This window comes from Phascolarctos cinereus, unplaced genomic scaffold, assembly GCF_003287225.1.
Source record: "Phascolarctos cinereus isolate Bilbo 61053 unplaced genomic scaffold, phaCin_HiC Scaffold_1;HRSCAF=81, whole genome shotgun sequence".
NCBI lineage: Eukaryota > Metazoa > Chordata > Mammalia > Diprotodontia > Phascolarctidae > Phascolarctos > Phascolarctos cinereus.
The window spans coordinates 242,490,434-242,508,537 of NW_027555514.1; positions in this window are offsets into that span (position 1 = coordinate 242,490,434).

An 18,104-nucleotide genomic window follows, 5' to 3' on the forward strand; every position below is an offset into this window, starting at 1 on the left:
TTGGAATTATGCTCAAAGGACTATAAAATTGTGCATGCTTTTAGATCCAGCAATACCACTACTGGGTCTGTATCTCAAAGAAATGCACAAAAGTATTTATAGCGGTTTTTTCCATGGTGGGAAAGAATTGGAAATTGAGAGGATGCTCACAAATTGAGGAATGGCTGAATAAGTTGTGGCATGTGATTGTGATGGAGTGCTATTTTGCTAGAAGAAATTACAAGGGGGATGGGTTCCAAAAACATAGGGTTATTATTTGGAAGTGACCTACCTTAAATTCTATTACTAGTTGTCAGTAAACTATTCTAGCTCCCTTCTTCTTTGCTGAAGCAATCTTGGGAATATTTTAAAGCAGGTACATTGAACCAGTGAATTGGACCACCAGTCTTTGAAGCTTGCACGCTTAATTTGTTGCCTATATAATGCCCCTCTCCCTCAGCTCTTTGTTTTCATCATTAAGCAACTGGAGAGTTTGGGAGTAGAGAACTGAGCATACTTCCTATGTATTTCTTCCCAACCTCTCATTAGACTGATTCAGGCAGCCACTTCGTTCAGTTGGGGGTGGTCCAATGAGCCCACAGGGATTCAGCCTTCTGTGTTCCAAAATGTTCCCAGGACTCCTCCTTAAATATAGCTCAAGGCTTAATAAGACCTCTGTCAAACGTTCCCTGGTGTTACTTAGGAACAACTCTGGGCTATTCTACCAATAAAACATAAGACTTTTATTCTTTATTAAAATAACAACAATAATTATAAGGAAATAGTCTTGATTCTCATTCCAGGAACTTGATCTTCCTCCCAGCCATAGATTTTCCTGTCAGGCCTCTGTTCTCCTCATTTTGGGATCCTAGATCTCGACCTCAAATTCAGAAAAGAAATACTCAGTCCCTTTTTATTCTAATTCTTCAGTGTTGATTTCTATCTCTAATTTATTTTTCACAGCCAATGACTTATCACACTCAAATCTCGCTTATTTTCTGTTATCTTAACCCAGGGTATGTGAACTTGTCTTTTCAATATTTTTGTGGGGTGGGGGCATGGGGGAATGTGTGAGTGTGGGTGTATACACCCACCCTCCCCCCCACATATATATACACACACATACATGCATACATATATATTTGTACATATACATATATACTAATTAATAATTTAATAAACAAGAAATAAGTTCCAATTCATTGGCTCAATGTACGTGCTCCAAAATATGTCCACATGTGCTTCAGCAAAGAAGGAAGGTATGATTAGATAGATGTAGATATACACACACTATGTATGTATGCATATATATATACACATATAAACAGAGTTTATACACACATGTATTATATTTATATTTTTTGTTTCCTTTGTAATCCTATGTGTTTTAATATACGTTAATTTCCTTTGTAACTTAACGGATTTTATCTCATGCATTTAAAAATATGATTCCGAGAAAGGGTCCTTAGGTTTTGCCAGACTGCCAAAGAGGTCCATGGCACGCACAAAAAAGGTTCAGAACCCTCAGACTAGAGGATCATGGGATCTTAGGACTAAAGGTTGAAGTGACCTCAGAGACCAGCTAGTACAGGGTTTCTTAACTTGGGGTCTGCAAACTTCTTTTTAAAAATAGTCTGGTAATTGTGTTTCAGTATTTGGGTTTCTTTGTAAAGCCTGTGTATTTTATATTTCATGCATTTAAGGCATTCTTCTGAGAAGGGGTCCATAGGCTACATCAGACTGCCAAAGGTGTCCATGAACTAAAAGAGATGTCACACACACACACACACACACACACACACAACTTTTGAACTAGAACGTGGAGATTGTTGGTATCCTTTGTCATCCTGATCTTGTTCAGTTCTCCTTTCAAAATTACTATTTCTGGAATCTCAGTCATCTCAAGCCATGTGCCCCGCCATGACAGAAGGCACCTTCAAGATAGCCACGTGGACACCTTCATAGACAAGTCTGCTCAGGTGCTCAGGCTGAGAGCCAGGAAAAAAAAAATACACACACACACACACATATACATACAAATACGTATATATATATATATATATATATTATATATATACACACACACACACACACACACACACACACACACACACACACACATATATATATATAGGCAAAATGTGATTTATAGCACTAACTGTTGCCGTGCAATGAATAATCATTGATAACTATTATATGCATGTTCCACTCAGCTCCAGAATTATATGAATTACTGAGTTTAAAATGAGATACATTCAGGGGTATGCTGGTAAATATTTAATAACTGGTTGATGGAGGAAGAATATTAGTAGGCCATACTTTTAAGTCTCATCTGCACTATTAATATTTTCTTCATCACTTTCTTAAGTCTAGAAAATCGACGAAACGATAAATCAAGTCCTAATTTATAGCAGTTGCTGATTTCCAAGGTGTAAAATCCTCCCACTGGGAATTTAACAATCGGCTAGAATCTATTCAGGCTGGTTCCAACATATTCCTGCACATTTTGGATAATAAGTGCACCTTACTTGGCTCAAACCCCATCCTAGCTCCGCTGGAAACTTTTGAGATAAGTTGAATTCAGTTTGCATAAAGCTAGCAATGTAGGCAAGAACCATGAACTTTAAAAGTAAAACCTTTAATTGAGAATAAAAATATCAATAAGTAATAAGGAAAACAATGCACACACTGGGGATTAGGAGATGAGATAGGAGAGAGCATAGAAACTTTACAAAACTTGGTGTACTATATAAATATAAGCCATTACTATTGTCTTATCCCCAAGCAAAACACTGCAGGAAACATTACTTTTGAACTTATATTCTCTCAGATGAGAAAAGTTCTCTGTCTGTCTGTCTTTATCTCTGTCTCTGTCTCTGTCTTTGTCTCTGACTCTCTCTGCCTCAACTCCTTCTGAATCTGTCTCTGTATGTCTCTGCCTCATCTCTCTCTGTGTCTCTGTATGTCTGTCTGTCTCTGTACATCTCTGTCTCTGTCTCTCTATATGTCTCTGTCTCTGTCTCTCTGCCTCATTTCTCCCTGTCTCTCTGTATGTCTGTCTATCTCTGTCTCTTTCTCTCCCGAATGGGCTGGGTGTAGCCTTCAGTGCAGTCATCATTGCTCTGAGACATCTGACAGCACTAACGTCCTGTCACTTAGCTCCCTTGCTTTTGACTGCCATCTGTCCTTATTCTCTGTGGTCCAGTAAGTCCACGAGACACTGCTGCTCCCTTCCCTTCTCTAAGAGGCTCCTCTTTTTCCTCTGAAGTCTCTGCAACCCTCTGACACAGTCACCCTATGCTGTGTGCTTACGGTCTTATGAGAATGGAAATCATAGGTACTTCAATCAGCCCTGTTCTTGAGACCCAGAGCCTCCCTCAGCCATGGCCCTATTATACCACAGAAAAGATGGAATTAGATGAAGATATTTACAAACTGAGATGTCATCATACCTACTTAATACAGAAGGTAGATGTAGATTGTGGTACATTGGCAGCAATGCCGGAAATAGAAGTGGTGGGAAAGGAATTATTAAAGATATGGAAGATCAGAAGAGGGAATTGGACCAAAGTGTGCTTACCTTCATGTATTTATTTATTTATTTATAAGGTTATTATTTCTCTCTCTTTTTTTTAATTGCTGGCTCAATTTGTCCTTTACATTACAATCATTTCAGGAAAACTAAAACAATTAGCACTGTGCCTGGCACATAGCAGACACTTAATAAATGCTGATTTCCTTCCTGGCAGGCTGTTCACTGTTTGACAGGCCATTTGGTGGGACCCTAGTTTATAGCTGCACTCCTAGCCTCTTCTAAATGTTCTTTCCTTCCCTTTCCTCTGCATCTACTTGGTCATGGTGATCTGATGTGTGTCCTGTGTTTGACAAGCTGTTTGCTCACAGAGACTTTACATAGCTTGCATTCCTTTGGCACCCAGCTGACCTAATTCAAAGAGAGACAGATACTGCCTTCACACTTGAATCAGAATAATTCTGAAACAGAATAATTCTGTTCTAGTTGAATTTAGCCATGGAAAGGAAGCTCCCTTGTAGCCCATTTCACTTTTATTACAATTCTCTCATTCATTGTACTGCTCTAGCAGTAGCTAAGATGGTTCCAGGTTTACTTCTAACAAGAAAATGCACATGAAGATAAAAAAAAAAGAAGGCAGAAGAATAAAAATAATACAGAGTCCAAAAAGGATAAGAAATGTCACACGATCAAAAGTATGCACTCTTAAACTATTAACGCGTATTAGCATTGAAGTCTAGAGTCATTTCATGATATTGAAAGCTTAGACTTTTGAGACACCTTGTGTGTGTATATGTGCATAGAAAAATAATATATGCACACATATAAGAATCATGTGTGGATACACATATAAAAATATCTACATACATATATAAAATAAACATACATATGTGAATATAAGGATATGCATACATATACAGAATAAGAATTTTAAGGCTCTACATGTATTAAAATACAAAAAATAAGAAGATATATATACTATATAAATATATGAAAATAATGCATACAAATGTGTGTATATGTATATGAGTGTGTATTCTTTTTTTTTTTTCTTAGTCCAGGGGTAAGGCACTGAAAGGATTGGAGGTGATTTGGGCATACTTTCAAGAGTTCACCACTATCAATGGTTTACCACCAAGAGACCCCTGTTTTTAACAAGACACCGCTGTCTTTCCATCCCATTCCTTGTAAAGTCATAGTTCCTCCAATAGGAGAAACACTAATGACATGCTAATGATTTTCCTGATCTGCAATACCGTTATTCCACATACACATATGCACATGTACACACACACACACACACACACACACACAAATAAGTCTCTTTGAAGTACGGAGACTGTTTCATAGGATGATCTAAAAAAGACATTTGTACATTACTGCAGTGTTCTGATGCTAAAGAGCTAACAGTCATACAATATTCTCTGAAAAGTCTGACTGACCCATGGACCGATTGCCAACAGAGCTAACTGTGTCTCTCTGTGACTAGAGCTATCATATTCTACAAGTCCATGTCTCTGGAAGACGGCTTCAATTTAATCAAAGGTCTCTCTACCACCTAACCACATTACTATTCTACTGACCAGTGACAAAAAATCCATTAACCACAGTGTTCTATTAATCAAAACGCCTTCATTAAAAAGAATGGTTAATTTTTGTTGTTGTTGTTGCTAGAGGTTACTAAGAACCCTTTTTGTTTCAATACTTGGTGAAAAAAATTTCTAAAATGTATTAGTCTTAAGAACTCAGGTTAAATGTATGAACTGATCTAGGTTCCAGGGAACTAATGATGGAACACACTGTTCTCTTAGTGGAGAGCTAGGGTGCTTATAGACACAGAAGGTCAAACGTGCCGTCTGAAGAGTAACTGTGACTGGTTTGTTTATTTGTTTGGGGGAGGGGTTTACTTGCTTCTCTTTGTTACACAGAGAGTTCATTTGAGGAGGGAGTATGAAAAGTAACGCTAGCATTAGAAGAAAAAATAAAGCATCAATGAAACACTTTTTAAAATGATGAAAAACACATTTTAGTTAGTGTATTTAGTGAATACCCTGCCTTAGTAACTACAATATTTGAAATGTAATTGAATCTTTTTCTGATAATTTAGCCTCCACTTCAACATGCTACATGACTTTAGGCAAGTGAGCCCATCTCTCTGTGCCTCAGTTTCCTACTCTGAAAAATGAGGGAGTTAGATGACTTCTAAAGTGCCTTCAACTCTCTATCTCGGATCCCAAAATTGGATTATTGTGACTTGCCGTTTTCATTTGAGTGAAATGGATTGCAAGGGAAAATTCTGGTTCATTGTCACTTTAGTTATTGGATTAACACTTTTAATCAAGATTTCAGCATCTTTGTTTTCAGCAAACCAGAGCCAGGGGACTCCTCAGGTCAGCTCAATTCATTTCAAGTCTTTTCTGTTCTATGAGAGCTATCTAGACCTCAGTGATTAACACCAAAGAGTCAACCAGTGACAGAACCTTGTGACAGGTCCTGTCCTCCCTCCCTCCATCCACCCCTACCCATACCCCCACAACCCCCCATCCCCTGCACACACACCCGCAGCTGCTTCAGGGAAACAGTGCACCCCACTCATAGCCATCCTTTTCCTCAGCCTGAGTGGATAGAGCCATCCTTTCTCAGCTTTCCTAGCTGAGATGGGAAGCTGGGCAGCACATCCCACCTCACTGGATGAGATGAAGGGGTTGTTTGAATGTTTGACAAGTTCCTTTTGATCCCTGGGTGAAAGCTGCTATTTTCAGCCCCAAATTCTAGTGTAGAGTGATTCTACCATTCTCAGTCTCTTTCTTTAGTAGACTCTCAGAGATAATTATTTGCAAGAGAAGCCTTCACAGCAACTCTCTTTTTCTTGGTTATGAATAAGCAGAGTTGGGGGGAGGGGAGGGGAAGGAGGAGAAAGTCAGGAAGGTCTCACTTGAACTGGTGCACCATCAGCATAAGTTGAATTCCGTCTCGGAAAGGAGGCAGTTAAGAATACAAAGAAAATGAAGGCTCTCCCTGCCTGCTGGCAAATTCCCACAAGCAGCCTGCCCCAAGGAAGCCAGGCCGGATTTTAAATAGAGGAAGCTTCTCTAGTTCAGGAAGGTCAGAAGTAGAGCACCTCTTCCTTCCCCATCGCCCAGGGGAGGGCACATACCATTCAACATAAGGAAATTTGTGCAATAATAACATGGAAAGGATATTCAGCAAAGATGTAGTGCTGGATCCTGTGGACACAGCCACTCTCATCTCTGTGTTGGTCACAATACTGAAGACACGTGGCTCAGTTGTGAGTTGATTCACAAGGGAATGGAAAGTCCATCAATCCTGAGGAACTCTGGCAACTCATAAGCTGGACTTTAAATACTTGGGCAATGAGAAGCTATATCAACCATTTAAGCGTTCATCTGTTGAACCAGTAAATCTCATTGGCTTTTGGGGGGAAAACTAGCCAATGTAGCAAAGGCTTTTCCTTGTCTTCCATTGTTCTCAAGCCATCCATAATGAATTTCTAAATGCACAACAGCACCTATTACCATGGGTCCCGGAGTAGTAGATCCTGCTCCTATAACCTTCCATCCCTTGGTAGAAAGGTACTAAAGGTCTTCTAGGGACCTTCCACCAGTACTTAGATAATCCTGGCTTTGAAGATACTAGCTTAGGAAGCATTGGAGGAGGAAACACCACAAAGAACAGTGCTCTGAAGGAATCCAACACTTTGCCTCCCTCCTCCTTTAGACTCACAACCCAGATCTTGATAATCTGGTCCATGTTTGAGGGGATGAGTTCAGGGATAGTTCATAGCGAATCTCCTGATATAAAGCAATAAGAAGAAGGAGTGTTGACAAGAACCTCAGGACCATAGAGCAGATGAAAATACTTCCTACAAAGTCACTTGTGCTCATCTTCTATTATATGGGGCAACTAGGTGGTACAGTTGATAGAGTGATGCGCCTGCAGTCAGGAAGATTTATCTTCCTAAGTTCAAATGTAGCCTTAGATTCTTACTAGCTGTGTAACCCTAGGCAAGTCTCTTAACCTGTTTGCCTCAGTTTCCTCATCTGTAAAATAAACTAGAGAAGGAAATGGCAAACCACAAAGGCTATAACCCTTTTTCATACAACCTATCTCAGAGCTAAGTCAATACTGAGACTTACTACATAACACCATAGGCTCAGTTTTCCCCAGCCTACCAGCCAGAATCTCCCTATCCCAAGGAACCCCATCAGAGAAGTGATACAAAATCTTTACCTCTTTAGATGCCTCTGCTAATAGACTGTCTCCTTCTTCTATGGGAGCTGAGTAAAGGCTCCCCATCACTTTCATACAGGGTCTCAGGATTACCACTAAGTCAGCTAAGGGATCCTCTAATTCAGGCCAGGCCCCTAGTAGTTTAGGAGTGATATCAGAATGAAATAGTCCATATAATAACTAATAAAAGGAAGATCCATATATATGTGTATGTGTGCTTAAATATATATGTATGTATAGGTGCGCATAAATAAAATATGTGTGTATGTATATGTGTGTATATATTATATATGTATATATTTTAGCTATATGTATGTGTATGTATGTGTAGGTATGTATATATGTATGTTTATATGTGTGTATGTATATGCACACACACACACGGCATAAAGTTTCTAAAAGGAAGTTTACTTAGCAATAGCAAGAAAAGGATATGCAGGGAGTCCATCTTATTGATTCAGTTGAATACAGCTTCCCACGTGGCAAAAATGACCACATCCATGGTCAGAATCCTGAGAGCAGGACCTGGGAAAACGTACAAAAGGTTTGTCATGGACTTCTGTGTTAGGCCATCCAGAAGCCACGTCAACAGCCCGAGCCAGTCCCCTTAGCCAATGAAGTGTCAAGGAGAATTTCAATGCCTCTTAAAGGAAAGGAATTAACCTAGCTTTCATGGAGCATGGATTTAAAACAAGTTAACTCAGCCTACGTGACAGGGTCCTATATACAATCCCAAAGGTACAAAGTGATGTCAATGATCGCAGCATCTTAAACTCAATAGACCCAAAACAGAATAATCATCACACCTTACTCCAAACCTAGTTTCACAACTTAAGTCATCCCAACTCTTCTCACTTCCTCAGCCCCATATTCCATCAGTTGTCAAGGCTAGTCAACACTCCCACGATGCCATTTCTCCAATTTATCTTCTTTCCCGCTTTCATACAGTCTCTATCCGGTTCAAGCCCTCGTCAACTCTCTACTGAACTATTAGCACTATTGCAACAGCTTCCCAATTGGTCTCCTTGCTTCTAGTGAATTCCCTCTCCAACCCTCCTCCACAGAGCTGCCAATTTGATATTCCTAAAATACAGATCTGACCATGTTGATCTTTGACTTAAAAAAACTCCCAGGGGTTCCCTGCTATTTTAAGTCCTCCACAGAGGTAGGATCTTACCTACCTCTCTAGTCTTACTTGATACTAGTCCCCTGTCCCTTTCATTCAACTGCTCCCTATCCATACCATGCCTTCTCCTCTCTTTGCCCGAGTCATCCTCCAAGGCTGGAACGTATTCTCTTCTTGCCTCTGTCTTACAGAATTTTTAACTCCTTTCAAAGCATAACTCAGATGCCACTTTCAGAGCTTCTTTGCTGGTCTTTTCAGTTATTAGTACTTTGTCTTTTACTGAAATTGCTTTGCATAGACATCATCTTTACTTACTTGTGTGTTGCTTTCAGGCAGAGATTGTACTGGTTTGTTTGTTTTTTTAGTTTGTTTCTTTGTTCTGTACTCTCTCTAACTAGGATTTTGCCTTGCACATAGTAGGCACTTCAAGTATTTTTGTTGAATTGAATTGAATTGAACCTAGGCTCCACCATTCACTTGGTGACTGCTCCTAAAAGACTCCAGTTGAAGGTGAAATGAATGGATGTCTACTTGCTAGCTTTACAATCCCAAAGGTATAAAATGATGGCCATCATTGAAGAAGGAATCTGAGCTTGGAGAAGCCATACTTCATTTCCTCTTCATTCATTGCCAGTTTCCCTTTCTAGTCTCTCATCTGGAAAGAAATAATTAAGTGCTGAAAGCTGAGAAGAAAGCTGCTTCTTCACTTCCTTTTCCTCTTCTTTTCTCTCCATGAATAACTCATTGTCCTTCACCACCTGTACAGTGAAATAGGATCCTTCAGAACTGTTGGAAGCCAGGATTCTCCCTTACAAGAACAAAACCTCTCTGTTGATGCTTCAAGCTATTGAAGGATGCCTTTGAATGGACATGTGATGAAAACATGAAGTATGAAGCTCTTTGGAAATCATCAGAAAATCACACCTCCCCCTGTGCCCTGACCCCTCCTCCCTCAGGCTACCTTAACTCACAGGCCTGTACTTACCCAGGGATTTCAAAGGATCCCTGATTTCATTAGTATTACACCAATGTAAATTTCCACCTCTCCTTCACTCCCAATGCATGGTCTTTATTAATGACTGTATTTAAAAAAAAAGATCCAGCATCTCTTGGTCAGCCTTCAAGACATGATTCTCTTCAGACTAAGCTAGACTTGTCCTCAGGTGTTAGGCATACAGATCATGTGCTCAAAGCCTTTCCACCTGGAAAGAAACCTGCCAGAACGTATTCTCCAAGAACAAAGCTTTCAGGGATCATAGGGCTGTTGAATTATAACCGGAAGAGTCCTTAAGAGTCAACAGTACAATGGGTGTCAGAATAAAAATTCTACAAAAGATGAGAGTGGTCCTCCAGCAGCTTCTGCTTAAGTGATGTCAAGAGCATTCAGTTCTTTTCACAGCCATGCCTAATGCAGCTTGGACCCCAAATGCCAATATAGAGCAGAGCATGCTTTTTGGAAGAGAGATCTTGTTTCCTCCCCAAGGCAAAGTCCCTTTCTTCAGCTACCCAATCAATCAATTAACATTTATTAAGAGCCTACTATTGCCTGGCACTCTGCTAAGCTCTGGGGATACAAAAAGAGGCAAAAGACAAGCCCTTTCCTAAAGTTTATAATCTAATGGAGGACCCCAGGGTCCCACTGTCTTGGCATCAACCTCAGGGACCTGCATTTTCCCCCAGCCCCCATGTAGACAAGGGTCAGTTCGGAATGTACAGGGAAACTATCCTCTGAGATATCACCCTCATCCTCAACATCTGAATTTGTCCTAGGTGCAGTTTGGGCACTGTTCTGTTTACAGCACTACATCTATCTTGTTTCCTTTTCAGTACAAACATTTTTTTAGTGTCAGACCTGTATTTCAGTCCAGGTTTCCTCACCTCCTCGTATATACGATCTCCCACACATCCATTCTTCCTTTCCAATGGATAGAAAGTTGTCCTCAAAGTCAGAATAACCTGAGTCTAAGGTGCTTCTGACACCCACCTGATGTAAGGGACAGCTAGGTCCCAATTAGTGCAAATAATGAACCCCTTGAAGTTACAGTGTTCAGATTTGCACTGCACACTTCTACTAAGCTGGAGCCGAAAAGGCACGTGAATTCCACTACTTGCTACTTCAGGGAATTCAGTATTCACATGAATCAAGACCTAGTTGTATTTCAATATAATCAGTTGCCTTTAGCATATTTTGTGGGTTTTTTTATTCATTTTAAAACATTATTCTGAGAAGGGGCCAATAGGTCTCACCAGACTGCTGAAAGGGACTGTGATAAAGAAAGGAAGAAAGAGAGAGGGTGAGGGAGACAGAGAAGAAGGAAGGGAGGGAGGGAGGGAAGAAGGAAGAAAGAAAGGGAGGGAGGGAGGAAGGAAGGAAGGAGGGAGGGAGGCAGGGAGAGAGGAAAGGAGGGAAGGAAGAAAGAAGGGAGGGAGGAAGGAAGGGAGAGAGAAAGAAGGAGGGAAGGAAGGAAGGAAAAAGAGAGAGAGAAAGAAAGAAAGATAAAGAATTCCCTGCTTCTTCCATAATTTTGCAGTGGGCATATATACTCATGAGTTTGTGAATCAGGTTAGATGAATGTTACATGCTAACCTTTCCTTACCAAGACTATATTTTGAAAAGAAACAGCCCTGCTTACAGTAGGCATGATTTGGGAGAGGAATAGATTTTCAATGCTCCTGCATGGAAATAGATTGGTAGACCCATTCCACCCATGCCTTTGTTCCAAAAGGATATTGTTTTCTTTGGAGAAGCCACATGGAAACCAAAGCCCTTTTCCCAGGCTCTCAGTGCGCCCTGGTCAAGAATGCTAATAATCTTCTGTCCAAGTCAGGGGCTGTCAATGGTACTTCCTTATCAGTGATCTCTTCCGTCATCACTTGTGGAGGAGCAAGCAGGCAGCCTGCTGCCTTGGAGTAGAGTTTTTATTTCTCTGGAAAGGAGCCCCACTCCATGAATGAATGAATCTCCCTAAAAGGAGGTTTGGTGGGAAAGGAAACATTGGGGTTGCCCTTGGGGTTCTCAGTCATTTTTCATTAAAAAGAGAGATGGCGGCATGGCAGCTGCCTCTTGGCAGGCACTCAGTCTCATCACTTACATCCACTTCCATAAAAGTCACCAGATCTGAGCCCTCAAATCACAGGAGAAAATGAGAATGTATGCTGTCTGCTTTTGTCTATTTATTGCCCTAGGTGAGTAATAAACTATTTTAATTACAATTGGATTTGGGGCCAGCTTGCATTGCATTCACCAAAGAGCAGTAACAAATTTGACAGCTCTTCCATTCCAGATCCATATTACATGGATCAATGGCTCCCTGGAAGAACATTTTTACTTTAAACTCTTTCCTGACAACCACATGAATGGACTTGAAAAGTCAATCAGCTATTCAAGTCACTTCACAGGCACCAACTCCACTCCAGCATTTTTGAGCTTCATAAACAATTGAAAGAGATAGCAAAGCAACCACAAACACAAAAATCCTAGGAACCCTGACAGAACCTCAGTGATATTTGGCAGTGAGTTAAGAAATATGAGTTGTTTTAACCCAGGGTCTTTACACACTACGCTTCTGAAAAAATGTTTTTTAGTTGCTTTCTGCAAAAGAATACAGATATATTGTGATATATGTGTATATAAGTATACAACATACATAGTATATTCTGTATATCTATAGCTACAGATAGATATAGGTATATAGACAGATATATCAGATATATAGACAGATGTATATAGATATATACACAGGAAATTGGGTCTCCTTATCTACATATATGATATATTGTATATATCTATGTCTATAGATGGATATAGATACATACATGTAGATATACTTATATGTGTATATGTAGGAAACCAGGTCTCCTTATCTCACTCAGGCTGGAAATGCAAGGGCCATTAGGGACCCCATGTCAATACTGATCAGCACGGAAGCTCTAATCTGCTCCCTTTTTCTGACCTAGGCCATTCCCAAGGGTTCACCATATGGGTGCCAGACTTAGTTCACTCAATCAGTGTTAGCACACTCAGCCTTCCCAGTAAAAATAATAATAATAATAATAATAATAATAACAATAATAAGCCTTTCTATAGAGCTTCCTATGTGCCAGGCACTATGCTAAGCGTTTTACAATCATAATCTCATTTGGTCCTCACAAGAACGCTGGAAGTAGGTGCTATTATTATCCCCATTTTACAGGTGAGGAAACTGAGGCAAACAAGGTCACACAACAAGTGTAAGTGTATGAGGCTGGCTTTGAATTCAGGTTTTTCCAGCCTCTAGACCTAGGGTTCTATCCACTGAGTCACAGTAGGATTACGGCCATTTGCCACCATGACCAGCTACAATTTCTAGACATCAAATGAGAACAAACAAGACCATTCTTCTCATTTAGAGAATGGAGATCAGATGGAAAGAATCCCGGGACGAGGCACTCTCCTGTTATAATTCTTTAATACTTATTGTTCTGTGGACTATTGCATGGGTAGATAAAAGAACTACTTTTGAGGATTAAATAAAAGTATCAGGACATAAGCTCATCTTCAGTAAGCTCACTGAAAGTATCTTTAGGTTAAATGTTAAATTTATCATATTATATGCCCATAGCTTTCACCCCTTACATTTATAGACAGAGATGAATGTGTGTGTCCTATCCCACTGTTAGAGAAGGAGCTTCCCAAGGGGACAGACGATGTCTCTGCATATCTCCAGCACAATTCTCTGCACACTGAGGGACAACCAACATGCCTATTTATAGACTGACTGTATAGAGTAAATAGATATGTACATACAAATGCATATGTGTATATGTATATATATATATATATATATATGTGTGTGTGTGTGTGTGTGTGCATATACTATATGCACATATGCTATAGTATATATATATATATATATATATACATATATATATATGTATATATTTAAAAAGACAGAGATCCACAGTTACATGGATATTCTTTTTCTGTCCTATTCTGTATATGGAAACGCCCACTGTTGTATATTTTCATTAAGATTTATTTGGGGGAGGGCAGCTAGGTGGTGCAGTGGATAGAGCACCAGCCCTTGAGTCAAGAGAATGTGAGTTCAAATCTGGTCTCAGACCAGACACTTGATACTTACTAGCTGTGTGACCCTAGGCAAGTTACTTAACCCCAATTGCCTCACCCCCCCTCCAAAAAAATATTTTTAAAGCATCCTTAGCAAAACTCCCATGTTAGATAAGATGATGGAGCTGATATGTGCCTGATCCCCCATGTTGTTTTTGTTCCTTCTGCAAGTATCTATATTTTAAAAGTTTTTTTAAATTCTAAATTATTTAGAAATTATGAGTACTTGATTTAGCCAAATCCATTTAAAATGTTGTTCATAAATGCTAAGGGACAATGTTATCCTCAGGTAATTGTAGGCACCATTTCTTCTGTGACAATGCTCCAATTTCAGTACAATTTATTTGTTGAGTTCTACAAGATATTTTGAGGTTAGTCAGTCAAACATTTATTATGCTAAGATCTCTATTTGTAATATGGAGGTTTATTCTCTGGTAGTTTACGCGAGAAAGAGAGTCCCTGTTGTAGAATTTTAGTCACCAGGTCATGTCTTGCTAGGTATTTAGTAGGTGCTAAATTTTTGCCACCGCAATAATGTGTCACACAGTTTATACCATTCCCTTGTGTAATTGGCATTGATCAGTAAGTCTGTGCTTTTTAAGGACACAACAAGTAAGCTTCTGTAATTTCTGGTAGCAATGACCTGATCCTGAATTGCCATAATAATGAGCCCCTCCATTTCTATAAAAAAAATCCACATGATTCAATAATTTACTAGATTTTTTTTTTTGCTGACTTATTATTAGTAGAGTTCTCACCTGTGGTGAGCCTTTTGACATTCATCTTGTATCTTAGCCATTTCATAGATTGGAGGTAAAGTGCTTTTAGTTGCATTCAATAAAATTCATTAGGGGCATGTCTATTGTGCTATTACTCAGTGTTGTGTGATGTGAGATGTGCGTCTTCCAAAAGGATTTCTGTGAGTTTTTAACCTATTTGTCACAGGATCTGAGGATACATGTAAACCCTCTTCCTCCTTTTTGATGAATAAGTATTTGATCATCTCTCTATAGCTACCTTAGAGCAATGGGTCTTGTATTTCCTGAGATTTCTGTTAGATGTTTGTTTTGTTCCTTAGAGTTTATCTGGATTCTTTTGGAAAAAGTTATCCTCACTACAACCCCAAGAGGTAGGGTATTATTATTATTACTTCTATTTTACAGTTGAGGAAACTGAGGCAAAGAGAGGTGATTTGTCTAGGGTCATACAACTAGTAAATGTCTGAGGCTAGATTTGAACTCAGGTCTTCCTGTCTCCAGGTTCAGAACTCTATTGATTACTTAAATAAATTGTTCTTTACAACCAAGAGACTTTTGGACAAATCCGGTGGTGTATTGAAAACAGCTCAGGCCAGTTTGGGAGAGTCAGTTGTTAAATTTTCAGTGTGCGTTTACACCTAGGAAATCAGAATTTGGTGAATGCTACAAAACTATGAAGGTTAGACAAGAGTCCATAGACCATGAGGAATCACCGAAGTTTGGTTTGGTTTTTAGCAAAACAGAATAATGATGAAACAGGTGTCCTCAGAAACCAAAGCCAAGACTTTATAAGGAATTATTTCTTCAGCCACTCAGAACAAGAACATGCCAAAAATTGTTACAACTTGGGCTCCTTCTCACATTATTAGTCACCAGCTGGAACTGCTTTCCTCTAGCAATGAGTCACCCTCCTCCTGTGTTTACACGGGTAAGCATGAATCTTGCTTTAGAATTCCCTATCGCAAAGTTCAGATTACTTAGAATGTAGCAGGCTTGAATTCTTTGCTTTAGGTGGAGTTTGGTGGTTGGACTGTTGGGACACAATGAAAACTCCCAGACTCATTTCCTGCCACCGGCTGTTCTAACAGTGAAGGATTCATCAGTTCTTCAGCGGAGGGTGTCTAGTTTAAAGTGACTGTGAACATTGTTTGTTCCAGCTATTATAAATGTCTCTGGCAGGATCAAATGGAATATGGTATGATTATATTTGATTACTAGAGTCCAACAAGATACTAAATGTCACTAGGCAAACACTCTGGCTGACAAAGCCTGCACTATACCCACTCGGCTTCAGAGACCAATTCAATTCTAGTCTGGCATCGGTGGGCCTAAACCACTCTGGCTGGGACAATCCATGCAAGATGAAGAAAACACCAAGAGAATCAGAGAATCCTACAATTTAGAGCTGGGAAGGCTCATCGAGTCCAAACATCATTTTAAGGATTGGGAAACTGAAGCCCAGAATAATGAAGGAATTTGCCCAAGGTCATGTAAGTGGTAGTAATAATTAAAATGCATATAGAGACTTAAGGTTTGCAGAATACTTCACTGACCTTCCATCCTCACTACAGCCTTGTGAGGAGGATAATATAATAATAAATATAGTTAATAATATAGGGCAGCTAGGTGGCACAGTGGATAGAGTACTAGGCCTAGAGTTGTGAAAACTCATCTTCCTAAGTTCAAATCTGGCCTCAGACACTTAGTAGCTGTGTGTCCCTGGGCAAGTCACTTAACCCTGTTTGCCTCAGTTTCCTCATCTGTAAAGATGAACTGGAGAAGGAAATAGCAAACCATGCCAGTATTTTTGCCAATAAAATCCCAAATGGGGTCATGAAGAGTGGGATATGACTGTAAAATGACTGAACGGGGTTGGGTATTATTATCTCCAAACTATAAATGAAGGAACTGAAACTCATAGCAATTAAATGACTTGCCCAAGGTCACACAGCTAATATGTGTGAGGCAGGATTTGAGCCTGGGTATTCCTGGTGAAGTGCTCTAGCTATTATACCATACTTCCTTGGTTAGTAAATAGAATCCCTGGATATCTGAACTGGGGATTCCTTGATGTTAAGTCCAATGCCATATCCAGGACCCAATAAAAGGGAACAGGAATAGGGACATGACCTGTGCTTTCATTGGTTAAGAAAGAATTCTCAGGAGAGAACACTCCCTCTACTAGTGCAGGTTGGCACCTTCCCTTAAAACTGAGAATCTTATAGTTAGGTGTACAGGGGAGTCAGGTGACTCTTCCAGGGTCACACAGTTAGTATGTGTCAGAAACAAGACTTAAACCTTCCTGTGCTGAGGTCCACTCTCTGTCCACTATGCCCTGCTGCCCATCCATACAACATAAGACTTAAAAAGAGACCTGGAAATCCCCAGATTCAACAAGGATGCCCTAAAATGGACCTACTTTAAAAGGTAGGTCCCAAACCAAGTCGGTGCGCTATAGTTCTCTGGAGTCCTCATGTTTTCCCCATCTGGGATCTCCATCGTTGGTAGCTATTCAACCTTTGGTTGGCTCCCAAGTTCCCTTGGGCACTGACTCCATGGAACCTCTCTCAATGTGGTGTTTCCTGTAGGACAAGTTTCTCTAATGAGACCTCAACAGAAGAAGGGTTCAAGAATTGTGCATGGTCCAATTCATTTCCTGCCTTTTTTCAAATGATTTGGCAGATAGTGATGTCGTCATGAGTCCTTCCACAGCGACAGAAATCAGTGCTTGGCCAAAAGCATGAGCAGCTGACTTCGGCAGTTCTACACAAGCCCAAGGGTTGTTTCCTATTATTTCTAGTTGAGATAGCATACCCCAGTGAAATGGAAAACTGGAATGCTCATCATCTAAATCTCACAGACCACAATGCATCTGGCAATTGCTAACAATCTTTTTTTTTTAAGTCATAACATCCTTAACCTCCCAGCTTGGTTTAACTGAGTCAGTATCTGGAAGATGGAGGAAGATGTACACTGTGGCTTTCTGCATGCTTACTAATAACAATGACATCAGTCCTCACCATGGTAATCTTGAGACTCATAATCTCTTTCATAGGTTGTGATGAAAGGAAGAAGTCAATAAACTAGGAAAAAAAAAGGTTATGAAGGCCTTGGTTGGGTTTTTTTTGGGGGGGAGGGGCAGTGAGGCACTTAGGGTTCCCAATGCAACCTGTGGCAGATCATGGAGTTGTAGAATATGAAAGCTGGAAGGTTTCCTACAGATTCATCTATAGGTGGTAATTTTACAAATGAGGAAATTTGATCATAGAATCATAGATCACAGAGTTAGACATGGAGGGGAGATAGAATAATAGACACTGAAATATTTGCTGACTGATTGAAATTAGAATG